At 36.9% G+C, this 20724-nt stretch overlaps 1 protein-coding gene across 1 annotated transcript in view; it reads left to right on the forward strand.

Moving 5' to 3' along the window:
- LOC140847870 (serine/threonine-protein kinase TAO1-like) overlaps window positions 1-20724 on the forward strand; it is a 187002-nt gene continuing 166278 nt past the window's right edge. Inside the window, exons 1-2 of the mRNA XM_073229388.1 lie at window positions 1-334; window positions 628-781. The gene's annotated coding sequence lies outside the window, so the exon portion shown is untranslated. The remainder of the gene's footprint in view (window positions 335-627; window positions 782-20724) is intronic.

The following is a 20724-nucleotide window of genomic DNA, read 5'->3' on the forward strand; positions in this document are numbered from 1 at the left end:
AAAGATGGATAGATATGTGATAAAAGAGCAAAACATTATTGTGGCATCGAGGAGATAGATGAATGGTAAAACACAATTCTTTCAACTCTTCACATGTTTCATTTTATAATAAAATATTGATAGTAAGAAAAGGAATATGAGCTGAGAGTTTAATCTTGAACGTAAAGGGGGCACTTGTTCCTTCTTGTGGCAGCAGATGGTAAAGCTCAAGATTCAAGTCAACCTCTTGTGAAATAAGAGCCACTCTCACCTGCCAGAGAAGAGGAGCATGTTGAGAGACAGATGGGGACAGGAGAGGGACTGCTGGGTAAAGAGCAGAAGCCACAATGCTCAGGTTAGAGGACACGGAATTGTGCTGGCGTGAGATTTTCCCCCCGTAGTTGCCAGGAGACAGCAAATTAGGAGGGCCTTGAAGAGTGGCTTATGAAATTGAGTAGATGGGGTGAATGATTCCCTCCACTCTTTCCCAACAGTTTGTTCTGCAACTAGTCCCGACCTCTCTGGTTCACTGTGGCGAGTTTGTGTTTTCTACCTCATGGTATTTTCATTTGAATGAATTGAGATAAAAGTAATGTTACAAAACTATTTGTTAACACTTAACTAAGATAATTTTATTATCCTCCTCAGGTAAAAGAAGAACGTCCAGAAAAAATACCAGATCTAAAATTATTAGTGGAGAAGAAATTTTTGGCTTTACAGAATAAGAATTCAGATGCAGACTTCCAAAACAATGAAAAATTTGTACAATTTAAACAACAGCTGAAAGAACTGAAGAATCAGTGTAAGTCAGCATGCTTTGCTTTGGTTTGGCTCTTTAAAATTAGGGAACTGATCTGAAAAAAAAATCTCAGCTGATTTAAAAATGTTTGCTTATCTGCTTGTCTTTGATCCTCTTTCTAAATTGCTTTTTATTGTTGTTGCAATTCTGTATTTTGTCTAACTTTTGTTTCAGATCAGCCTGTGTGTTTCTGAAAGCCAACAGTTTCCACAAAGTGCTAAGAAAATACCCCAGTAGCTAGAGAAAGTTACAATGCATTGCCCCACCACTGGGGATGGGAGTTGGGAACTACCTAATTGAAATAGCAGCAGTATTTTCCAGATGTTAAACTACTACTGTGCCATACTTTCAAACAACCACATTTTGATTATAGTTTTGCTGCTTTGGAGTAGCATGTTTCCTCAGACTATTTTTTCCTTCTCAAATATGGCCCTAAACCCTCTTGATCCCTTCTGTCTTTGTGACAGCACAAATTCCATGTGATTTTTAAATCTGTTGCCTTCCCAACAAACTTTATTATAACCAGGGTTTTATATGCACATAATTTTGATTTAAAAATGAGAGTGGGAAACATTATTTATTATGTAAAAACATTTTCATAGGCAGTATTTTACAGTAGATACAGAAATGTATCTTTTCCACACAAGGAAATCCATCCATCCTTTTTTTTCATATAATCCACAAAACAGTTTTATATAATTTGATTGTTCTTGCATTAACATCAATTGTGGTTATTTCTTGTGCTGTTTTATTCCTTAAAGAATTCAATAGTAAAGGAAATAACTTTTTTTAAACTTTAGTTTCACATCTCCTTCATGTGCAAACACATGGAATAAGAATGTTGTATAATATGGTATATAAATTTACTTCATGTCCTTATTTGTAGTTATGTAAGGATTCATATTTTGAAATAGGCTTTCTTTTAAATATAAGCATTTTCTTTAAATTGATGCTGAGATCTCCAAAAATGACTGAGGAAGCAGCTTTACTTTTGTCTATTTTACAAGTAACTTAAGTTTCACAATTTGGAATGTTTTGCAATCATAGTGAGACTTTTGCTTTTACTGTAGATTTAAACAGTAAGCATTTCCCCCCACATCTTAAGTCTGTTTTCTGTTCTTCACTGAACATCACAGCTACCAAAATCCTTCTAGTATAATAGGCACTGTTCCCCCAAACAGGTAATCACCTCCCCAACAGGAAATAATGATTTGCTAGTGTCTTTCTGATCTTAATGATGCTAGTGAATTTCAGTTTTGGTGTTGGTAAGAAGAGTCAGATGTACTTTATTTTTCTACTTGGAGCCAGTAATCACAAATTATTATGCAGATTTAGCATCTGATCATAGTTCTTGGTTTTTTAGGCATTTTATAAGACAGATTAAAGGATAAATGCCCCAAAATATAAATCTTTTCCTTCTTTGTTATTGTGTACAAAGATAATATTCCAAAAAAGAAAACTATGAAGATTTTTACAATTGTATACTCATGAGAAATACTTTCTAAGTAAGAATATGTTATTCAGTAAGGTGATAAAGGTTGAAATCGTGATTATTGTTGCCTTAATTCTCCCTAAAATGGAGCGGAGTTCCCCCAGGCCAGCAGTATCATTTGGATAGACAGTTAAACCTTATGACAAAATCAATTTATATTGAAAGAAATGCTCCCTTATGTAAGGTTCCCTGTATGAGAAACACTGGAATCAAGATAACTTTCCCTTTTATTTCTCCTAAAATATTCTTTAGCAAAGGTTTTAAATCTCAAATGACAGAACAAGCAAAATATTAATACTCTTAAAATGCTAAGATATGTATAATTTACTTGCAAAATGTAATTTTTAGTGCATTACTATTAGCACTAAATTTGCACCATGTCTAGTGGATTTTAATTCTTTGGATACAGTGTTTATGTTAGGATGCCGATTAGCTCCCACAATTTTCGTGGAGCCATGTCAGAAGCACTTTAATTTATAAAGTGAATCTGTTTTGAGATATGTTCTCGTGGCAAAGAATTATAATAGTATTTTTTTTTTTAAGATTAGAAAATACAAGCCAGGGAGAGATATTTGCTTCAAGTTGCCTATTTTGGCAAAGTAGAGGCTGAAGCATTTTTATGGTCTGCATGTATCTGAAAGGTTCTTTGATGAAAATAATCATAATGTTCTCACCAAATTTATTATACAAGAACATAAATTGCATGGGATTAAGTTTTACCAAATCAGGATCTAATAAAAGAATGCCAGGAAGCTCTTAGGTGAGTTGAAGTCAAGGTAGAGATTGAAATCAGGCGGTCTGCCTAGTGGGTCAGCCTGAGGAAGTACCCTGCATATGGCCTGAGAACACTGTGCAGCAGGAGTAAGTCAGCGCAGCTTCATCTACAGCGGGTTCTCTCTGCAGCGGGTTCTCAAACTGGTCTCAAGATCCCTTTATATTCTCAAAATCTACTGGGGTCTCTTAGAGACCTTTTGTTTGCGTGGGTTATAAGCTATTGACATTTATTATAATTAAAAATCAAAACTGAAGCATTTAAAAAATATTAATCCATTTTAAAAATCAATAAGAAACCCATTACAGGTTAACATAAAGAAATGTAACTGTATTTTCCAAACAAAGAAAAATCAGTGAGGAGAGTGACATCATTTTACAGTTTTGCAAATCTCTTCAGTTTCTGGCTTAACAGAAGACAGCCAGATCCTCATATTTGCTTCTCTACTCAGTCCGTGTGGTCCATTGTTTTGTTTGAGGCATACAAAGAAAATCTGGCCTACACATAGGTAGCTGGACTTGCTGACAGGATATTGCAGGCCACCCAAAGTTCACACTTTGAGAGCCACAGATCTGGGCCTGTGGGCCAAGTCCATCCTGCCTCATGCTTTTCTGTGGCCCACAAGCTATGAAGGGATTTTTACAATTTTAAATTGTTGAGGAAAAAGTCAAGAGAAGAAAAATATTTTGTGAGATGTGAAAATTATATACAGTTCAGATTTCAGTGTCCATAAATAAAGTTTTCTTAGAATATAGACTCAGCTCATTTGTTTATATTTTGTCTATGGTTGCTTTCACTATAAAGTCAAGTTGGTGCATCAGAGACCAGCTGGCCTGAAAGCTTATAATAATTATTCTCTGGCTTTTTACAGGAAAAGTGTACTGACCTTTGGTCCAAGCCATAATCAGAAACAAGGGGAGTTGTTTTTTTCTTTTAACTTTAGATTTTTCCATAAATATCACATATTAATCTCAGATACATTCAGAACACTTTGAGTGCCTACTGTGTATTAATCACTGCAGTTGGTGCTCTGAGATGAATAAAGGCAGAGTCCCTGTACTTGGGAGAAGATGATACATACAAACATGAAATAATATGAGAAATATTGATGACAAATATCCAATCAGAAGCAAAGAAAAAAAAAATGCCAGAAACGAATGTTACACAATGTGGACCTAAACGAAGAGAGTCAAAATCGGAATGCAGGACTTATATGTGTGGCTAATATATCGGTTGAGACTGTGTGGAGCTGTATGTTCAAAAAGATTCTGAGACTCGGTTCAGGCCTAGCAGAAAAGAGTGTGCTTGGAGCATTATAGTAGGGAAGAGAAGGGGTAGTACAGATATCTGGTATCTACCATCCCCAAAATACAAACATAATAGATACTCTACTACTCTTTTTAAAGATACGGTTACTCTAAAAGTAACATAATTTAGTTGTGCACATTAATTTCCATTAGTAGTTTTATATGCCTTGTGGATATTGCCAGGCACTCTATCCAACTTCTTTGGACCATTTGCTAATATCTGGTCTAAATCATAATAAAAAACAAGAGCCATTTTTTGTTTTTGTTTTAACTATAGGTTTTTCTATAAATACCATACCTGGGGGACTCAGTATCCTGTATATTAGAGATATTGTCTGCCCCAACTTTCTAGGATTAATCAAGAGTAAGTGGGATAGTGAATCTTTGTAAACTCTAAAAGCTTACTTTAGATTTAATTATTATTGAGAAAGAACCTGTGCAGTATAGTGGACAGTATGTGAGCTTAACCATCTGAGTTTGAGTCACTTAATATGTAGTCTGGTCTCTGTATGCATGCCACTGTTTTTCTTAGTTCTTATTCTTGGAGTTATACAAATCAAGATTGAATGAAGATAATTCTTAGAATTGGTAGCAGTGATAACTGAGTTAGGGAGTAATTTCAGGGAAAAGAATTCTGGCAATCATGTTCTTACTAACCCAAGTTGTGAAACCAATTATATGATTTGGTTTAAGTTGTATATAACCAGACTTCTTTAGATGAAATTACTTTAATTTCTTTAAACAATATGTTTAGGTAATTTTCTCTCTTCCTTACCTCTTTTACTCAAACTGTCTCCACTATTATAACCCATGGTTTCCTGCAATTTTAACATCAGGAGAACTTAATTAGAATGTAGGGGTACTTCTGTGTAGATACTTTCTCAAGTCATCAAGCAGTTTTCTGGTGTGCTTTATTCATGTACCTATGACATATCTAGTGGGCATTAGAAGTTTTACTGTAGGTCAGCAAGGCAAAAATTGGGGGCATTAGACAATAATTTGATATTTAGAAGCCTTTAAAATATAAGGTCTTCGCTTTGTGGTCAAAAACAGAATTGACTGTGTGAATCTAAGTATTAAAATAATCTGATGCGAAGTATAGTTTTGTTGGTACATTTAAATGCAAAAATAAATGAGAGCATTTCTGATTTTTAATGCAGATTTCTTAATCTGAAGATGTTCACCACAGATTTAGACAGTATATTTAGGTCATATATGAGATATGCAGCATATAAGATATGGAGATAATGGAATCCATGAGTGAAACTTAAAAATTATTTTCGGTGACAGACATAGGAATTTACTATTGTAATCATAATTATTATATGGACTCACAGATTAACTTTGTACCTTCATTGTAAGCATACCCAATCTAGATCTCAAAACTGGTAAAATAGGGCATGGCCATTCACATGACAAAAGATTCACTCGGGATGCCATTAAATAGTGAGGTCCTCAGGAACATTAGAATGCCCTCATGTCACTACTCCTAGTGGGCTGCTTTTCCCTTTCCTTCAGCATCTGCTCAAACCATCGTGTAGTTCCAGGAAGTTAAGGGCTTTTATGTTTTGCTTACTGCTGTGTTCCTTAAACTCCAGCATGAAGTCTACACGCACAGTATGTAAAGCACAGGCCCTTGATTGGAAGGAGAATCTTGAGGGAAACCACCATACACTTGCAAGCTTTTGCCCTAAGTAGGGAGACACCTGCCCCCTTGCCTGTCTGTTGTGGCTGTAAGTGGGTGTGGTTCTTTTGTCAGGCTTTCAGGTTCTTTTGGAAAATCCAGAGAGCTAGGTGATTATGTTTCCATTACTAGGCTTTTTTAAAACACTGTAGGAACAAAGCTATTAATTTGTGACCTATGGCTTCCCCATCTCATAATACCATTTTTCGGTGACTTGGTTGGCACTCAGAAGAAGGACATCAGCATTAATTTGGCCAACTGACAGAAAATTACAATTTCTTCAGAGAAAATGGTGGCTTTGTTTTCAAGATACTCCAAACTAAGGCCAGAATGTGCATGAAATGTCATTTAAGAATATATAGTAGAAGCTTAGTGGGTGCTGTTGCAAAGAGATGGAGATTTTATGGAGACAGGACAGGTCTGCGAGCTCCTGGCCCACATGAAGGTAAACAGGGGCCATAGGGAAGATTAGCTCCTTTGAAGGCTAGAAAGGCATGTGTGAGTTTTGAAACCTACAAGGAAAGAAATGAGAAACACAAGTGATGCCAAGAGGGAAAATGCTTGGCTATGCCTAAAAATATTTTGAGTGCATTTAAACAGGGCAAAGTGATGACTAAACTGACTTAATCCTGATACCCCTCAACACATAAATCTCTTTGTCATAAGGTAACTGTCTATCCAAACAGTGTGTTCCTTGGCCTGCAATTAACGAAAGCCCAAGACCCTTTAACGCTGGAATAAGATTTCTTCTTCATCTCTGTGTTCCTTTTATTCTACACATAATCAGGACTCAGTTAATATTTATAGAACAAAATTACTCAACTAGAAAAAGAGGGTTAGAACCTAGTTAAGGCAGTCTGATGATAGAACTCCTTTCCCTTCAATAATATATTATCAGTAAAGAAGAGAATAAGGGGAAAGAAAATTATTAAAAATCAGCAAAAGTTAACAATTTGTCTTTGAAAAATCAATTTGTCTTTGAAAAACAGTTATCTTTGAAAAATCCCTGCATTGCTCAAAAAAGTCAACATACATGATTTTGTGTATATAACCTTTTACTTTTTGGTGCAAATGTGTAGTGTACATAGTAAGATACAGTTTTTAATGCCCTAGTATCATTATGCCCAGGAATTAGGTGAACGTGCCTCACTCTAAGTGTGACTGCTAGGAACATTTAAGCAACTTTATAAAAACTTAAGTTTGCTGGCTCTCCTGTGGACAGTTTTATCATCTCTGTGACCCTCAGTTGAACTTCATTTCTTTCCTGATGATGTTGGTAAACCCATCACCATTCACTTGCTGGATGACTGTGAATTGTTGGTAAATGCTAAAAATCGTAAATTGCACAGTAGAGATTGAGATTGACTTTTTCAGGCTGGATTACATCCCTGGCCTGGGGTCTCATGCTCACTGAGTGAGATTTCTGCCTTATGCAGATTTTTAATTTTTTTGGTGTTTCTTAATACCCAGCTGCTTTCTTTCTGTTTTCCCCACCGTGAAGTTTCTCTTCCCATACATGTTTACTCATCAGTGAAGCTAAATGGTACCATTCCCATCTTAGTGATGAAGTAGGTTCAGAGAGGTTAGGTGACATTCCCAAGGTTACAAAGCTAATAAACAGTGGAACTGAAGGATAGGAGATACCAGGGATAGAGCAGGAGCATTAGGGAGAGCTATCTTCTTTCTTCTGTTTCATAAAGTTGTTACTCTCCAGGAATTCTCACATTTTAAGGCAAAGTTAGAGTACCAAGTAAGTAATTAATAAGTGAAGAAGAAAAGAAAACAAAGATTAATTCAAATTAGATTGATCTTATCATAGTGGAGTTTCAAGGCATGAAGTGATCAAGGAGTTTATGAGTGAGAACTTAGCTTTTCTGCATGCCTTTTATATTAAGCAGTAGAGACCCCATCTCTTCTGCCTTCCTCTAAAGTTTGCCCTGGTTCTTTTGAAAATAGTAATAATAAAAGTAATAGCCAGGTTTTGTATAGTACCTACTATATATGATACTTAATAAATGTTTGTTGAATTAAAACTATGGACATACAACCCTACAGGATAACTATACCCATTTTATGGATTAGGAAATATGCAAAGAGAGGTAATATAATTTCCCTAAATTATATATATATATAATTCCCTAAATATATATATATAAGTGCTGAAATTCAGACTTCAGTTTGGGTGACACCAAAGCTCATATTCTTTCTTCTATATAGTAAAGCACCAACTCTAGAAAGGACTACCATGCGGCTTTCTTTTCTCTCAGTTCAAGCATTTTATTCATCTCTTGAAAAATTAGTTTGTCATAGGACTCCTGAGAGTAAATAATTTGTTTGGGTCTCCGAGATCCTATGTCTGCATTGATGTCCTCTGTTATTTGGGGAATCTGCTTCATCTAGCTGAGAGAGAATCTCTTTGCTTTTTAGAATCTGAATCATTTCCATTTAGAGATCAGGGAGTAGGAATCATATCAGACATAATAGTGTATTTAGGTTTGCTTCCTATTGGCTTCCAAGTAGTTCCTAGAGAAACATTAGTTGAAATGAGGCTCATAAAAGGTAAGTGGTTTGCTCAAGGTCACAAAGAAAGTTAGAGAGTGAGATTCAAAAATGGTCTTCCTTTACCAGATACCATGGTCTTGGCAGTGCATTCAGTAAATAGTACCTAAGAATGCCATTTCCAGTGTGAACTGTTGCTGTGTTATGGCAAAGAAGAGTAGAATATTTATTGCACTAAAGTTTAGTGCATGCATTCCATGAAATTTATTTCAAGCATAACAGCAATAATCCCACATGCATACCTCATCTCTCTTAATCCTTGCAACATCCACGTGCAGGAGAAGGATACATGGAAAGTGCAGCTTCTGCTTTTAGCAGACTAGATCCTGGAGGTGACATATCTACCCAGTGTCTCACAGTCTGGAGGTCACAAGGATAACAAATGTGTTCCCCAGGAAAAGGGAAGCTTTAGAATGAGAGATGGCTATAATTAAAGTTATTAGGAAAGAAAGGTTCAGTTATCAAGGAAGAAATGAGTCAGCAGCAAGTTTAAACACAAACTGAACTATGGGTGTTTCTCTCATGGTAGCTCATTTTGAGAGAGTATGATGTCATTCATGCTCAGAAAGCAGCCTGAACCTAGAATAGGAGGACCAAATCCTAAATATTCTGGGGACAGTGCACATCATACTTAAGAAAATAATTATCTTGTCAAATCATTAATTCCTGAGGTTGGAATGATCTAAGTTTTATAATTGTTAGATGTATATAATGGGTGCCCCTTGAAGTGGATACCTTCCTCCATTTCCAGCACTAGCAACCACTGTTTTGTTTTTTTCTCCATGGAGCTTTAACTTTTCCACAATGTGGCATACATGGAATCATACAGTATCTAGCGTTTTAAGTGGCTTCTTTCACTGAGTAGAATGCATTTGAGATTCATCCATAGCATTGCTGTTACCAGCCATTTGTTGCATTGTATTTCTGAGTAGTATTCCCTTGTATGGATGTTCCATAGTTTATTTATCATAAGTCACCTTTTGAAGGATATTCCAGTTGTTTCCAGCTTGGGGATAAAGCTGTTACGAACATTCGTGTACACGTTTTTATGTGAATATAACATTTAATTTCTCCTGGGTAAGTATCCAGGTATGGGATTGCTGGCTAATAAGCTAAGTATATTTGAATTTAGAAGAACTGACAGGCTGTTCTCTATTGTGGTGTACCGTTCTTCATCCCCATCAGCAATGTATGAGCATTGTGCTTGCCATGCACGCTCGCCAGCACTTGGGTTATTTTGGTTTTGTTTTGAATCTTAGCCGTTTTAGTAAGTACTTAGTGATATCTTACTGTGGATTTAATTTACATTTTTCTAATGACCAATGATATTGAGCATGAAGTTCCTTTTTTATATTTAAAATTATCATATAGTGTTCATGTTTTCCAATTAGTGTATCTGGTCAGCAGCAGTTCCCACACCAGCTGCAGCACAGCACCTGGAAGCTTCTTAGGCACCAGGACCTGCTGAAGCCGAAACTCTGGGAGTGGGGTTGAGTTTTATCAGCCCCTCCAAGTGATTCTCCTGTGCACCAGAATCTGAGAACCATTGGCTTACAGTAGTGTCATTCACCCATCACTGGGTATCAGTATCAGATATGAACTTTAAAAATAAAATCAGAGTTTGGTCCCTATCCCCGGAGATTCAGGTTTCACTGGGTCTGGTGGGGCTCTGGGCCTTTTTTTAAAAAGTTCTCCAGGTAATGCTTAGGTACAAGGGTTGAAAATAATCTGCTCAAGGTTGTTTAGCTAGGCACTCTAGAGAATGCAAATCTGGTTTCCAATTCCAGATCCCTTGCAGCTTATTACCTAAAAGTGAAGATCTGTGTGTACATAGCATAGTTGTGGGCATATGTAAGTTACTCAGTAATTATTTAATGAATTAGATTGTATTTTATCTCCTGGGTTTGAGTATAAACTAACTTTATTATTCTATATCTGAGAGCTTCATTTTTATATTCCATCTTATACTTAACGTTCATTCATTCAGCAAGTGTTTATTGACTGTGCTGGGAATACAACAGTGAACAGAATAGGCAAGTTCCTGTGTTCATGGCACCTAGTTAGCTTCTGCTTTATCTTATTTGGATAGAAGTGAGTGCATCTCTTACTAAGTCTAAAACAAAGGTATCCACCTATAAGCATAAATGATAGCCTTAATAATCATATTTGTGTATTTGTTGCATTCAAGTACTTTCCTTCAGAGTTATTTGCCTTGTATTTGTTAAAAAGTATATATTAGTCATGAAATTGTTTTCTAGATAACTTTTTATGTTTACTTATTTAATTATTTAGATATATTGATAACAGTATGCAGGGGGTAGAGACTGTCCAACCCATGGAAAGAGCGTGGAGTTTGGAATTAGAAAGTATAAATTCAGATTCTAGCTCAGCCAAGTAACAGTTGTATTTTTAAAGTTACTAATGGTTGGCATAAATTCTCAAGTGCAAGGAAGCAAGCTCAGAGTGTTATAGTCATTTTTCTAAAGGATCACAAGATTTTAATGAAGGAAGTAGAAAGTATTGCTAAACTGTCAAGTAGTTAAGGATGTTCTGTCATTGACAAGAGTGTGAAAAAATTAATGTTGATAGGAACGAATCACTTTTCAACACAATATTGATTTTGGCAACCTTTTCTTGATAGGGAAGCAGAGTTAAGAACAGCACTATTCTCATAATGAGCCATCCTGTGTCTAGTGAAATGCACTTATAATGAGCAGATACAATGGAGCTGCAGCTGTCACTGTATGCTGTATGGCCTTTAATATATTAGGGATTCTCTTACAGATGTGCATTATATTTAACTGGGGGGAATCAGCTCTGCTGTTTGCACCTACCTATTTAGTTAGCTTTTCTTTTAATCACCTAATAACGTATTTCAAATTATATATTGTTAGTGAACACACACCTCCTATAAGCAGAGCATTGTGCTAGGCACAAGAAACAGAGGCAGATAATTAATGTGTTGGGAATGAGAGAAAAAGGACACTGGTCTCTTGAGATTGCAGGGTCCTAGAACTTGACATGCAAAATTTGAAGAAGAAATGAGAGTGGGGGTTGGCATGGGGGGAGGAGGCATAGATAAAAGGTGCTGAGTAGAGTTTTAATGGAGTAAAATAAAGGTAGTTAATTTTTTAAGATAAAATAGTAAAGGTTTCAGAGTTAGATAAATGAGTCAATTTTCTTTACTGTGGGATTCCTTAGTCTTCATTTTGCAACTTGCAACTGGTTAGAAAGTCAGTCAGTTCAGTGAGAGCAGGCACTTGTCTGCCTTGATAGATACTGTCTGTCGTGCCTAGAACAGCATGGGACCAGTGCTTCACATGTATTTGGGGAATGAATGAAAGACTACAAAATGGGATTAAAACTTAGTTCATGGAACCTTTTTTCCCCTGGGAAAAATATTCCATGGCAGCTGTTTCGACACCCAGTAGTCCTGGGAGTGAGGTAGTAGGTCAGATAAGGCATTGCATCCCTTTTCACCAAGGCTCCTTTAGGAGACCTGGGCAGCAGCCTTGCTCTCAGGATGAAGTGTGACTGCCGGTTGGCTAGAGGTGTTCCCAGACTTACTGACTACTCTCCTTTCCCAGTTTGACCATTGGGTGCTTACCACTGGAAAGTACTTCCTTCCTCTTTAGCAAGGGGAACACTATTCTTTGACTTCATTTCAGTTGCGTAAAGCAGGAAACATACAAGTTATACTCAAGAACTTTGAATTCTTTCTCCCAACCATCGGCCTTCGTGACCCCCGTCTCTCCTGTTAGGTGGTAGCATGAGATATCCCCCCCTACACAGTGTATTAGGTTGACAGTGCTTCTTAGATTTGATGGCATCATGGAGTCAAGAAAATATAGTACCAGCTTATTTAGGTAATATTTTCTTTCTGCTTCAGACCACAGTGATTTTTATCTTAAATTTATCCAAAGCAAAAAATTATTCCTACAAAGAGATGAATAGGAATTAGCCACTGAACAAGATGTGCTATCTGGGCCCATCCTAAAAAACCTCTGCCAATCCCCTCTTAATTTCCATGTGCTCCCACTGCTGAGGCTGCTCCATTTCGGCCTCCTCCATGTTCCCTGCTCCTGACTTGCTGCCTGCCAGTTTCTGCTACAGTGATTGATCCTTCTAAGGTATTAATCTGGTCATGGTCGTCTGCCACATGGTCCCCTGGCCCTCCTGGAATAAAGGCCCTCCTGGCACCAGGTTTCTTCTTTTACTTTCTCACTACTCTCCTTTCTAGCTCTTTGATCCCCACATTTGAATTCCCAGAGAGTATTATGTTCGCTTTCACCTGCAGGTTTTACACTAGCTGATCTCTTTGTGGAATATTCTGTTTACTCCCTCTCTCTTTACTTGGTTAAGGCAAGTTCATCTTTCTGCCTTATCACAGATACCACTGATTTCAAGAAGTCTTTCCCAAGGTAGAGTAAGTACACATATAGAATGTGGGACCTTTAAGGAAGTTTTAATGTGGAAAGTGGTTTAAAGTCTTCCTAATTTAACTGCAGATTAGGAAGATTAGCAGGTAAGATTGTTTGGCAAGAAGAGGAATTTGAAGCAAAGTTTATGGTAGCTTTGAAATATGCTAATTATTTGTTTAAATAGTGTACAAAATGGAAGCCAATACAGAAGTATCCAATTTATCATGTGATTTTGAACATGTATTAATACCACCCTTCAAAATAAAATATTCTGTATGCATGTGCTGCTTTTGGTGGTGGTACATGCTGGCACAGACATACTGAAATACTAACTTTCTCATCTTGACTGACTCCTTTGACTTGAATAACAAGTTCCCCCGTGACCCCACCTCTAAAAATAGAAAGTATGTTATTTTGTTTTCAGAATTCCAATCTTTGAGAACCTGTGAACTGTTCTTTGTTTTTGCTCTGATGGCCATTGGCCTGCAGTTGAATTCTGGTAATTGCATGGGCTGGAGATTGGAGGTCATGGTTGGAGAAGAGGAAGCCCCAAAGGAACAGAGGGTTGGGAGACACATGTTAGAATTATAGGTTATAGATACCAACATTGTAGTTAATAGAATACACCAGCTGTATATGAGGATCAACCTTAAGCTTTGATAATACAGTGATAATTTAAGATAGCTATAGTCAACTGAAAATCATGTGCAGAAGGTGTGCCAAGATGTTTTAAAAATGTTTTCCTGGTAATTGTACTTTTAGGAATCAATTCTAATAAAATAGTCCAAACTGCGAATGCTTTACCTACAAAGATATTTCTCAGTGATATTCAGTAGGAAAATTTGAAAACAATCAAGAGATTTGTGAAAATCATTTATCAAAACAATAAAATGTTTAGAAAATTCTTTATCATATATTGTTAAATGTTAAGGTCATATAAATATTGTATATGTATTGTGATCCACATTACTGGGTAAGGAAATACTGTAAGCCATGAACAGAAGTAGGAAAAGGCGTAGGACCCAAGGACCAGCAGGTGATCCAGTCACATCATAAGTACATGGGAGATAAGATTAGAAGGGTAAGTTGGGGCTAAGTTACAGAGTTTTTTGTTGCTTTGAATAGGAGAGTTTAATTAGTAAGTCATGGGGTACATTAAGGTTTTCATTGGGTGAACCATCTGTTTAGACTTGAACGTTAACAAGACAGATCCAGATATGGTATTTATAGGATAAATTGAGATGGGAAGAGGTTTTGTTACAGTGGTCCAGTCAAGTACTGATAATATCCTGAATCATGTTGGGAAATAGGAAAAGAGAGAATTAATACAAGAGGTATTGTGGAGGTAAAACTGTAGGATTTGTCAACTTATTTAAAATAATAATAACAATAGATGTAGCCAAATAAGAAATTGAAGATGGCACTCAAGTTCTAGTTTGAGTAGATAAGAAAGAGGTGATGCCATTAAAAGAGGCAAGATGTCTCATGGAAAATCTGGTCTTTAAGTGACGTGGGGGGATAACTTTAATTAAAGTATATTATATTTAGGGTGCTGGGTTTTGGCATAGATCTTTACCAGATGGTTGGAAATGAGGAAGGTTTTGGTATAAAACTCTGGCTAATGAGAGGGAGATAAAGGCTTTCCACATGCTCCCAGAAGATGGTTGGAGTCTTGGGGATAGATGACCCATGCAAGGGGAGAGTCCGAGAGTCAAGGAGAGGAAGAAAAGGAGGAGCCAGCACGGAATGCCAGGGGCTGAAAGGAGGAGCAAAGGGGCTTACGGTCAAAAACATTAAAGGGAGAAAGAGTTTTTCTTCTTAGCGTCATTTTCCTATTTTAGTTGAATTTCCTATTACCAGGGATGCACAAATTTCTCAGTCTGATTCTGAAAGCTATTCATTTTTTTCATGTCCAAAATTTGTTAACTGATTCTATAATCTAATGAGATGGGGAAATGGAAATAGCTATTTGTTTTTTAATTTTCTGCATTTCTACTCCTTGTTGGTAGTATTGATTTAGAGTTTTTCACTGCTTATTTTGCCCCTCCCAGTTATAGGTATTTAAAGCAATGAAGACTAGAGGTGACACCTGACTTCCCCCATCCAATTTTGTAAGCAAGATACACATGGTGTAATGAAAAAAAGTCTCATGGTGCATAAGGGGACAGTGATGAGGTGTACTAATTTATTAAATAATAGGTTTTAAAAAAATCAACCAAAAAGATTGCAAATACTCTTTATTTAGAAATTTTGCTTTAATCGTAATTAGAGTTTTTATTTAATCATAATTAGATTTTAAGATTATTTAAAAATAAATATTAAACATATAGGAATGATCTACATTGGCTGTCTAAAACTTCTGTGGAATAGAAATTAGTATCGTGGCACCATGTAAGTGTTCAGTTTCAAATTAAATGGTGATGACTTAGCTTTTGTTGTGTAACAAACCACACCAAAACTTAGTGACTCAAAATAACTGTTATTGGGTTTGTGATCCCATGGATTGGCCATTGGGACTGGATTTAGCTGGGTGATCCCTCTGCTGGGCCAGTTAGGCTCCCTGATCGGCTTGCAGCCTCTCCGTCTAGGACACCCTCAGTTGGGACAGCTTCTCTGCACCCCAGGTGGTCTCATTCCCCAGCAGACTAGTTCAGATTTGTTCCCATTATGGCAGGAGGGAGATAAGAGCCTCAAGAGTGAAGGTAGATCTCCTGAGACCTCGGCTTGGAAACTGGACAGTGTAACTTTTGCCAGACTATTGGTCAAAGCAATCACAAGGCAGCCCAACTTCAAAGGGTGGGAGAATAGACTCTGCCTCTCGCTGAGAGGTGATAGCAAGTATTGTGGCCAGGTTTTCAGCATACCAACCAGCTCTTATTTGTTTGTTCATTTTGAATACTCAAATATCAGTTTTTAACTACTGAAACAGTACTGGCTTTCTGTGTGTGTGTGTGTCTGTGTGTGTGTGTGTGTGTGTGTTACTAACCCACAAAAGCAAGAGGTATTTGAAATGACCTCAATTTTTTGAGTCATTTGTTTGATCAGGGACATGTTTATTCAGATTTACGTAAAACTAAACTACAGCTGGTTTACTTATATAGTATTCGTTGAATATCTTCAAGTGGCTTATTGATGCCTGGCACTGGGCTAGGTATCTAGGAATATAGAAGAAAGAAATGTGGCTTTTTTTTCTTTTGTATTCTTATAGGATAGACAACATTTATTCCAGACAACAAATATTTATTGTTAATGTGTCAAGCACTGGGCTTTAATCAAAGATAATACCCAGATGGGTATGACTTAGTCCTCTTAGTGGACAAGAGAAACATTTAAAATCACTGCAGTTCAAAGAAAGATAAGTGCCATGAGAGAAATACAGCAGAGTGCTATTGAATTAGAAAAAGGGAGCAAATGAATCAGGATGTGATTCATATAATTAACACCTGAGAAGGGAGAGATCTTGGAAACCAGAGGGTGATGGCTTCATAGAGAAAATGAGTTTTGGACAAGACTTTGAAGAACAGGTAGAATTTGAATAAGTGGAGAGGTAGAATCCTACTCAATTTAGGATTGAGTTGTGTTTTCCCAAAAAGATAATTATTTAATTAAAGAGAGTCATTTAAAGTGGCAGATATTAAAGAGCATGAGATAATACTGTACATGACTGTAGAAAGCATTATGCTGGGAAGACAGCTGGCAAATTTTTTTCCCTCCAGTGGTGCCAAGGCTTTATTTTCCTTCAGCAGATATTTGTGCGCTTTGGTTGGAAAATTGAGTAGAGAATATTTATTTCACTCTATAAGGGCAGTGCCCATTTCATTTTCACTGGGTAGTACTCTGCTTAGTCATGTATTGATTAAAAAATAGAAGCAAAGATTATGTCTCTCTGTTGACAAGGAAATCCAAAATTAACAAAAGTAAGGAAACCCCCACTGAGTAATGTCAGCTGGTACTTTCTACAAGTATGTCTGGATCTATTTAAGAACTAAATTGGTAAAAGAAACTGGGGAAATTCCTTTCCTAAATTTGACAGGTAAATTTGTCTTTCAGATTTTCTGTTGTAGTTAGTCCTGTTTAAACAATTTAAACTATTTTGAGAGGAATTGATTAAAGTGCATTTCACTTAATGCTAATTGAATAGTACAATATTTAAACCTATACCAGTTGCCAAAGTGCTCAAATAACTATATAATGAGTAATAGAATGTAAGAATTATGATTTTTTATTTTAGTAAGTCAAAGGCAGTATTTCACTGTTTAAGTGGCATCTAAAGAACCTGAATCCATCGTCTAGTTTATCACTGCCTTTCCTTTGAAAGCAGTGATGTTCAACTAATACTGTCTTAACTTGAATGTTACCAGATGATGAATTTGTGTAGAACTCCTTGGGAAACTTTTCTACTACAGTTATTTTTAGTGATGGGCATTTTGAGAGTTTATAATAGTTTTTATAATTTTATCTATTTCAATAGCTGGAATGTGTGTACATTTCAAAGAGAATATATCATGGGGCTTTTCTAAATTGAAAAAAGCATGTGAAAGTATCTTATAAACTGCAAAGTCCTATACAAATAAGTGTAAGGTAGCATTATTATTCCGAGATTGGCACTTGTTCTCTCAGGATCCCTAGTAGTAGTTCACTGCTTAGTTCTAGAGCCACACTTTTTGAGTTCAAATCTGGGTTCAGCCCCTTAATAGCTGTGTAGCAATGGTATGCTCTTAAAAACCTTGCAGTACATTAGGTACTCCATTTAAGGTGGCCTAATAATAGTATACCTACTTCATAGGGTTGCTGTGAAGATTAAATGAATTAATATATGAAAGTGACTTAGAATAGTGACTTGGCACATATTAAATGTTATATAAGTGTTGGCTATTGTTTTTATCAGCACCTTCATTATCCCTGCACCATGCAGATCAGAGAGAGAATTTCCCTAGGCTATATGCTGCTCAAGTTTTTCTCTATGGAATTCCTCCTCTCTCCTAGCTTTGCATTTTCCTCAGATAGAAAACTATGCTAGATGTTGAGGACAGAAAACGGTGAGACTCAGTCCTTGTCTCACTGTTTTCTGTCCTCAACATCTAGCATAGTTTCTGGCTCATAATAGAGATTCAGTAAGTGAATAGATTGCATTCCAGATTCATGCATATGACCTACTAACATACAAGTGCCGTATGAGAACGTGGAAAAGGGAGTAGCGTTCAGTATTGGTATAACATTAGTCCCTTTCTGATCCACTTACTCTTTGTAGACAAAAATGGCTTGTTCCTTTCTTCCTCACCTGGATGGCCTCTAGGACACCTCCCCAGCCTTCCATACTGTCTCTCCCAGGAAGATTTCATTCAGAGTGCTTTCTGTGGGAGATCTTTGTTAACCAGTCCTGCTCAAGATAGCCCCTTCCTCTCTATAGCATTTCTTGTATATATATATATATATATTCCCTGCCCCTCTTTATAGTTTTTATCTTTTTGATAAAATTCACAAAGTAAAAAGACTATGTAGTGAAAAGTAGGGTCTTGCCTCCATGGAGGAAGTTGTTGCCAATTTCTTATGTATTCTGGTAGAAATATCATTCTGTGTGTGTGTATGTGTGTGTGTGTGAGAGAGAGAGAGAGAGAGAGGATGGTAGCATATTAGGCATACTGTTCTAATTTGCTTGTTTCACTTAATATATTTTGGGTATTCTGCCATGTCAGTGCATATAGGGCTTCTTCATTCTTTTTAGTGGCCATATAGTAACTCATAATTTTTAACCAATCTCCTGATGTTGGGGATAATTGTTTGGTACCAACATTGCTGCAGTAACTATTCTTATATCTACATGTAAGTAGATATAACTATTCTTATATCTACATCTTATTACATTCCATGTAAGTAGTCTGTATCTGTAAATGTAAGGTGAATGCTGGTGAAATTGCTGAGTCAAAACATATGTGAAATTTTAAATTATACTATGAAGGGCAAACTGCCTTTCATAAATATTACATTAATTGAAATTCCTATCAACAATGTATGAGAGAGACCATTTCCTACATAATGGCCAACTCAGGTGTTATTGAACATTTTGGTCTTTGCCACCTACATGTCCCAGATAAAGTGCTCTTACTCTGTGTCATATTGTTCATTATCCTTCAGAATATTTCCATTTATCTCCCTTGTATTATCAGCTCTTTGCAATTTAGGATAATCTGATATTTTCATTGACTTTATATTCCTTAACTTTTAGGAGAGTTTTAGTTTCTGATGTTCTATCCCACTGGCCATGTATCCAGAGTTTTGGTGTGGGAAATAAACTCATTCCAGTAGACTCATAGACACTGAGAAATAACTAGTGGTTACTAAGGGGGAGGAGTTGGGATGGGTGGGCGAGGAGGGTGAGGGAGATAAAGGGGCACAATTATTCACAATCACAGTATAAGTTAGTCATGAGGACAGTAGTACAGCATGAAGTATATACTCAATGATTCTGTAACATCTTTCTTCATTGATAGATAGTAACTGTACTAGAGGGGATGAGGATTTAATAATATGGTTACCTGTTGAACTACTGTGTTATACATTTGAAACCAACATAAGATTGTTTATCAACAGCACTTCAATTTAAAAAAAGAGCAAAGAGGAGGGGAGTCTAGAGAAAGGCTAGACTCTGCAAGGCTTCTCAAGACGTGTAAAGCATGGGGAAAAAAAAGAAAATATCATCATTCCATTATGCATCTTTGCATTGTTTTCCTCCATGATTACTTAGACGTCATAGTGCTCTGTGAATGTTTATGGATTGATTATCTTATATGTGCAGAATTTATATATGTAATTTTGAAGCAGAGAGGGATTTTGCTTTCTAAACATTTTATACTGGTCCTGCCTTTGTGTTAAATATTTTACTTTACATTATCAGTATCTGTTATATGTATCTATATATAGGAAAGATTGATAGTGCTCAAAGCCACCCCATTTACTACTGACTTTTCCCTTGCCAGAGATGCTAACTCTTGAAGATACCAATTAGATTTATGACTTGTTGCCTACTAGCCCTTGATAGAGCCTTTCTGGGTCTACACTGCAGAGCTGGGCAAGTTAGGTGGGAAGAACCTCTTAAAAGATGCTCTTCTTGGAGAATGAAGAAGTTCAGGGACTTGGTTGAGCTAACGGGGTATCACACACAGAGCTGAGGCCATGAGAGCCAGGCCACTGTGAGGGGACACCTAGTTCATAACCAGGATATTTTGTCACCTCTCCACAGACAGCAAGATGAGAAATGCAGAGAGGGCAACCATGTTGTTAGCCAGGCTGAAGTTTGAAGGGAGGGAGGATCCAGGAAAGTGGTTCATTATGAAACCACTGAAAGTCATTGCCAGGGCATGAATTATATTTACATGGGTTATAAATTTGGGATGGTTGGTCAGATAAAGAGATGGTGGGCTAGAAAGTACTGACTCACAGAATCTAAATAATCCCTTTATTAAGATAGCAGAACTGTGGGATAGGATGTCTCTGCTCTACACAGCTGTACAGTTTCTTACGCACTACACCCGAGCACCCTGGTCCAGGAGGCGTGGATGACTACGTGCTGGCCTGTGCTCTAATCCCCAAAGTATGTACCTAGTGTGCCTGGAGGAGCATGTGCCTTTTTTCTAATTCATCTGCTAATTCAAATGCTCAGGGTAGGCAAGCAGAGGCTTTGTTCCATGTACCTCATGGCATAGGCTTCCTG

This window comes from Manis javanica, chromosome 2 (genome assembly GCF_040802235.1).
Source record: "Manis javanica isolate MJ-LG chromosome 2, MJ_LKY, whole genome shotgun sequence".
Classification (NCBI taxonomy): domain Eukaryota; kingdom Metazoa; phylum Chordata; class Mammalia; order Pholidota; family Manidae; genus Manis; species Manis javanica.